The 6,570-nt window shown below is 49.8% G+C and overlaps 1 long non-coding RNA gene across 1 annotated transcript; it reads right to left on the bottom strand.

Moving 5' to 3' along the window:
• Positions 1–22: 22 nt before the first annotated feature.
• Positions 23–6,249, bottom strand: LOC115271397. Its single transcript, XR_003899949.1, has 4 exons — positions 6,166–6,249; positions 3,888–3,972; positions 3,240–3,274; positions 23–111 (listed from the first exon to the last, which is right to left on the bottom strand). It is a non-coding gene; the product is annotated as an uncharacterized LOC115271397 (long non-coding RNA).
• Between the last annotated feature and the right edge of the window lie 321 nt (positions 6,250–6,570).

Below are 6,570 nucleotides of genomic sequence, written 5' to 3'. Positions count from 1 at the left end.
ATGATTTTAAACTTACATATCTACTTCCTCAAATCCCTCCACGGGGTTGTGATTAGTCCCACCGACCTCGGAGCCACACCGACACTTGATAATAACCCAGGGCCGTCCACACTGTTGTCACAGGAATAATGTCAGCATTAGTCACTTCTTAAAGAACCAGCAGTGCAACAATTGTACAATGGTTTGCTCAGCTGCTAGCCAGACAGCATCACTCTCTCCAGCTGAGCAAGAAACAGACTTTGCACAAACCGCTGGAGGCAGAAATGTTCCGAAGAGTGAACAGGAAAGACAGTAAGTGTGCAACACACTGGCCTTGTGCATAGGATCATGTTCTCAAAGTAGCCTAGTGGAGTTAGGGCTTGTCTACACAGCCCCTCAGTGCACGGCAAGTCGAGGTGTGAATGTACACGAACCAACTGTCTGTGTGGCACCTGCTCCCGCACGCTAAAAGTGCTACTGAATCAGCAGTACGTCCAAGTGCAATACGGAACTTTAGTGCACAGGACGCAGCAGTGTCCACACAGTGATTTAGTGCACAAGACAGTGTGCTGTAGTTCACACCGTGGCTTGTCGCACACAAAGTGGCCATGTAGACAAGCCCAATGGCTCCCCAAACATGCTGAAGTTTGGGGGGGGATGGGTGCCCTAACTCGCTTTGTGTGTATAAACTTGTGGTCTCACGAAATGTATGCAGAATCAGTATGATTGATAATGGCAAGGCAAAACCACATCGGTCACTGTTTAAAACCACGTTGCTAGAACGGAGGAGGAGGATTAGGTGCAGGGTACTCAGACCTCCAGTTGGGAAGGCCCAGATCCACCAAGGTACTTCGTGGCTAAGCCCCAATTTCAGGCATCACTGCGAGCCACAAAACTCCTGCTCTGTTACCTCCTAACCCTGTAGCATCTACGCTCACTCCGCGCCTCTGTTTTCAGGGTACACGTTCCCTCAGTGCTGAAGTTTCTGCCTCTGGGCATGTGCATTGCTGCCTCCCTCTAGGTGTCCAAATGCCGATCTCTTGCCTCAGCCCCAGAGCAACCCACGAACCAGGGGAAGACAAGAAAAGGAGCCCGTTGAAAACCAAGCCAGAGGAGAAGGTTCCTTCACACCTTTCAGCCCAGTGGTTTGAGCACTCACCCCGGGTGTGGGAAGTTCAGGTTTCATTGCCCCCTTGGCCCAAGGGGGACTAAGAATTTGAACTGGGGGCTCCCAGGAGGGTGCCCTAGCTACAGAGCTATGGGATAATCTGATGGGGCTAACTTCATCTTGAAAGAAAGAGACGTAGGCATCTAAGCCCCCTGACTCTATGGGAGGGGTTCCCATTCGTGGATCACTAGGCAGAGCCAGCCACCTCCCTGGAGCCTGGACTCAGGTGCCTACCTCTCTGAAGGGGGCAGGGCTTAGCACATACCCCAGTGATTGGTATCTCCCATTGGCTAGCTTAAACAGCTCCCTGCCTAGTGTGCTGGCTTGGTGTGTCACATTGTCAAGTGCCTGTCTCTGCCCAGGCATTGGGCAATGGTGCCTAACTCAGGCTCTGTGGATCCCATTGCTGTTCCAGTGCTTTTCTAAGCAACTAGAAGTTAGGTGTTGCCATGTGCAGCGTCACAACGCCTATCTAAGCAGAGGCTGAATGAGCTCTCCCCTGACATCTAGTGGTGAGCTGTGGAAAAGGACTTCAGGAGCTGATCTCATTTGCATGGGCACACCCACCCTGCCTAGGTGCTCAGCATGATGGGATTGCTTGCCCAAATGATCACTTTTTGGCTGGTGTGGAATCCCCAGTCTCCTTGTCATTGGGGCCGGAGTTATAAAGACTTGTTATCCTTGTTGTGTGAATCCAGGGAAGCAGAACTGTACTTGGCATTTCCTGATTGAGGGACTCACTCTCAACTAAATGACACTCGTTAGGCAGGGGGACTTGTGTTCCAAAGCCCAATGAGTTGAGAGAGAGGGTGGGAATTGTCACTTGTACCTGGTAGTGTGGGCCTTACCTAAGGGCTCCAGACACCATTTGATCCTTCCTCTCTCTACTGTGTAATAAGAGAGAGTCTTATTACACAAGACAGGGTAATAAGCAGAGTGGTGCTGGGGCAGCAAAGCAAGTAAAGTGCCTTCTTACCCTCCACCCAGGGTGGGAGATGAACTCTGCAGATGCAACTCTGCCCCCTGGGTCTGCACGTACCAAGGACAACAACTGTGAATGGGGTGCAGAGAAGGGACGGGCATGTTAAAGGGACTTTTGGTTGCTGGACTTAAGAACTTGATGGAAGAGGACACTGCCCAACTTACTCATGCGTTGGTCTTTTGGGCATGGTTTATGTTTATGAACCCTGTTTGTGGTGTTTTCCCAAATTAATGCTGGGCTACTTCCCTCCTGTTATTAAGTTTCTTTTCTACATTCAGACTCTGTGCTGGTAAGAGGGGAAGTATTGCCTCTTAGAGGCGCCCAGAGGGTGGTGTGTCCCATGTCACTGGGTCGGGGCTTGAGCTGGTTTTGTGTTGTATTGTTGAAGAGGAACCCCTAGATATTGAACCCGGCCCTTGTTGCTGCCAATTCCAACAGGCAGAAGGGTTACACCTCACCCCTTTGTGAATCTGGGCCTAAGGCATTTGCAGTGGAAAACAACTACCTCTACAAATACCGCTCGCTTTACTCTTACAGGCCATGCCATGGAACTCTTCATATTCTGTAACTGTCTCCACAGACACATCTACACATGGAACCCACACTTACCAGTGTGGTGCCCAGCCCAGCTCTAGGGATGGCCAGGCCGTACATAGAGGTTGATGAGCCTGCTACAGCCTGGGCTAAGAGAGGTGGGTCTTTCGGCTCAGGCAGGAAAGAACTGTGCTCTTAGCTCTGGAGGAGGCAGGTTCAGCCCCCACCCAGGGGCTCTACCGCCCTTTCGGGGCTGTCCCAGGAAGGGGCTACATGCGGATACAGCTTCCGATATGAAACTTTCGTATCACAGGAGACTAGCATGGGGATGCACAGCAATGAAATTCTCAAGCCCAGACATTACATCTGCCCTAACGTGAAGGTTTAGGTGCAATTTAAGTGCATAGTTCTAGGTAGGGAGATCAGGTCTGGAGTCAGCTTGGGCCTCTGATCCTTGTGTCAGTGGCAGGTAATCCTGTCCTGAGAAATCCGACATGTACATTCCAGAGACATGGAGATGAAGCAAGAGGCTGAAGATACACCCGCAACGAACAACAGCTATGAAGAGACACTTACATTTTCAATGCTCCAGTACTGCCCGCATTGGCATCCTGTGTGAGAGGGAATCAGACCAATCAGCTACTGATACAGTCACAAAAACAACAGTAATGATAATACACCAGAACCTCAGCTCGGGTGGATCAGCACAGCCCCAGTGACTCCAATGGAGTGACAACCAATTCTCCCCAGCTGTGGATCTGGTCCAATCGAATTGGAGCTAGAGCCCATTTACATCAGCTGGGGACCTGGTCCCAAACTTCCTGCTTCCGTAAAAAATGACCTTGTGAATCAACATTCTAAACCAGATTTCTGGTCAGTCTGAAATGTAATCAGTGCAGGACCAGACTGGAGGGACATAGTTGGCTTTACGTAGCCTTTACTCATCCCTTGTACCAAGGCTGCCAGATCCTGCCCCAACCTTGCTTTAATTTAAGACCAGTTCCTACAGACTCGGGGTACCTTTCAGTCCAACAAAGTTCAGCTGGACTTGGCTGTGTCCCAGTCATGCCCCGTTTTTCTCAGCCACATCTCCACCCGGAGGCTTGGAAAGGAAGATTGTCTTTGTATGTATACACCACTAGGGGAAGCACACCTAGTATTATGATAGTGGGGTGTTTAAAAGCATCCAGAAAAATACTGATATAAAGTTTTTCTGACACTTACTCCACAGTGTATCTGCCGTGGCAGTGTTTTTCCAATTCGTCACATCAAAGAGAAGGTCGCTTGGCATGGTCGGAAGGTAGCTCGCCTGGTAAACAAACCACAGTTGGACACCTTTACTACAGCACCGGGGCAGAGCGGAAGGAAGGGCTTGTGCATAGAGCATTGGATGGGGATTTGGGAGATACAGGTTTGGTTCCTGGCAACTTCCAGACTAAGCTCAGAACCTCATTGCACCAAGTGCTGCACAGACACACAGTTACTGAGATCAGGGCCCCATCATGTCCCCATCAGAGTCCTGCACTTAGGAAGGAAGAATCCCATGCACCGCTACAGGCTGGGAACCAACTGGCTAAGCAGCAGTTCTGCAGAAAAAGACCTGGGGATTACAGTGGACGAGAAGCTGGATATGAGTCTGGAGTGTGCCGCTGTTGCCAAGAAAGCCAATGGCATATTGGGCTGTATTAGTAGGAGCATTGCCAGCAGATTGAGGGAAGTGATTATTCCCCTCTATTCGGCACTGATGAGGCCAGACCTGGAGTATTGCGTCCAGTTTTGATCCCCCCACTACAGAAAGGATGTGGACAAATTGGAGACAGTCCAGCGGAGGGCAACGAAAACAATTAGGGGGCTGGGACACATGACTTACGAGGAGAGGCTGAGGGAACTGGGCTTGTTTAGTCTGCAGAAGAGAAGAGTGAGGGGGGGATTTGATAGCAGCCTTCAACTACCTGAAGGGCGGTTCCAAAGAGGATGGAGCTAGGCTGTTCTCAGTGGTGGTAGATGACAGAACAAGGAGCAATGGTCTCAAGTTGCAGTGGGGGAGGTCTACGTTGGATATTAGGAAACACTATTTCACTAGGAGGGTGGTGAAGCACTGGAATGGGTTACCTAGGGAGGTGGTGGAATCTCTATCCTTAGAGGTTTTTAGGGCCCGACTTGACAAAGCCCTGGCTGGGATGATTTAGTTGGGGTTGGTCCTGCTTTGAGAAGGGGATTGGACTAGATGACCTCCTGAGGTCTCTTCCAACCCTAATATTCTATGATTCTATGCCAGGCACTGCTCGGACACACAGTGACCGAGATCAGGGTCCTGTTGTGCCCAGCACCATACAGACGCATAATGAGACAATCCCTGCCCCAACGAGTTACAATATAAATAGACAAGAGGTGGGAGGAGAAAGGTTCAGTGACTTGCCCAAGTCACCCAGGGAGAGGTGGGAACAGAACCCAGGAAACCTGAGTATTAGTCCAGTGCCTGATCCCCCCAAGGACACAGCCTCTCTAAATGAGTAATAAAATACTGGTACGGAATCATAAAGCCAAAATGGGCCTATAAAAGTGCTCAGCCTCCAAAGCAGGCTGCCAGCTAGGCCAGATCAATTCTCACATGAGGTGTTTGTGCTACGCCGACCCAGCTTCATGCCAAATTCTCCCCCTTCGTCCCAGGTACAGGTTTTCATTTCCTTGTGCTAGGTGGCTTTCTCTGCCTGAACAAAGACAGTATTCTTCCTCTGGGAATTTGGTGCTATAACTTGGGAAACTAGCCACATGAGCACAAAGGGAAAGAGTCATCGATGTCAAGGCCAGAAGGAACCTTTCTGACCATCTAGCCTGGTCTCCTGCATATCACAATCCAGAGAATCTCACCCAGCGATTCCTGCATCCAGCCCAATGACTTGTGGAAACTTTGATTTCCTTTTTGATTTCAACAGGAAAATCTAACTTTATCAGCTGACATTAAGATAACGAGTCACTGCAAACAGACACACACAGATGGACAGACAGCCAGGTGGATAATTCAGGGCTCCGAACAATGGTAACTGAGTGAGATTCTCTGGCCTGGGTTATGCAGGGGGTTATAATGGTTCTTCCCGGCCTTAAATTCTTTCGGTACTATTTCCCTGGAGCCCTCAGAACCTCAGGCAGGTGCTGTCGTGCACATATCCCCGGCATTCGTCACTGGAGAAAGGGGGAAAGTCAAATAGTGACTTGGGGGGTTTTGGACTAAAAAATCCAAAGTCTCTGGTTAGCAACTGAGTTAACAGAACGGGACGAGACCCAGAAGCAAAGTGCAGGTGGGATGTGGCACGATGGCCATGATTTTGGATTATTGTAAATATATCTGTATTTATAGGGACAGATCTTAAGTTCCTCCCACACCCAAAAGCTGCTGTAACTGACACTGCAGACAGAAAGGGGCATAAAGGGGATGATGTCAGTGGCACACAGAGCTGCTGGGGCCGAGGAGGAATACAATGGCTCTTTGCTTTAGACTCACCTTGACAGCACTGGGCTGGAAGCAGATGGATTTGAATAGCTCGGTGAGCGGGTTCTGGGACAGGGTCAGCGTGAGAGCAGTATGCAGCACCACTTCCAGCAAGGCTGCGTTTTCCTGGCTGCTCACGTCACTCATGATCTTTTCCAATTTGTTTTCCATGGATTCTTCTGATGGCCGCGATGCCTGTAGGAGCCTCTCCATGTGCTTTGTGATGGCCTAAATGACAATCAAATAAAACAGAGAGAGGTTTATGGTCTCCACTTTGCACATTTCACTCCAGAGGGTCACACCGATCTCTATTGTGTTTCATAATCAGAATGAAATTCACCCCTGTGCAGAGAAGCCAGTGCAAGACCGTGGTGTTCAGTGATGGCTCAGTGCATAGAAGCTTGCAAAGAGATCTGC

Source organism: Terrapene carolina, unplaced genomic scaffold, assembly GCF_002925995.2.
Source record: "Terrapene carolina triunguis isolate 2854851 unplaced genomic scaffold, T_m_triunguis-2.0 Scaffold926, whole genome shotgun sequence".
Classification (NCBI taxonomy): Eukaryota; Metazoa; Chordata; order Testudines; family Emydidae; genus Terrapene; species Terrapene triunguis.
This window is presented reverse-complemented; position numbering and strand designations above follow the sequence as displayed.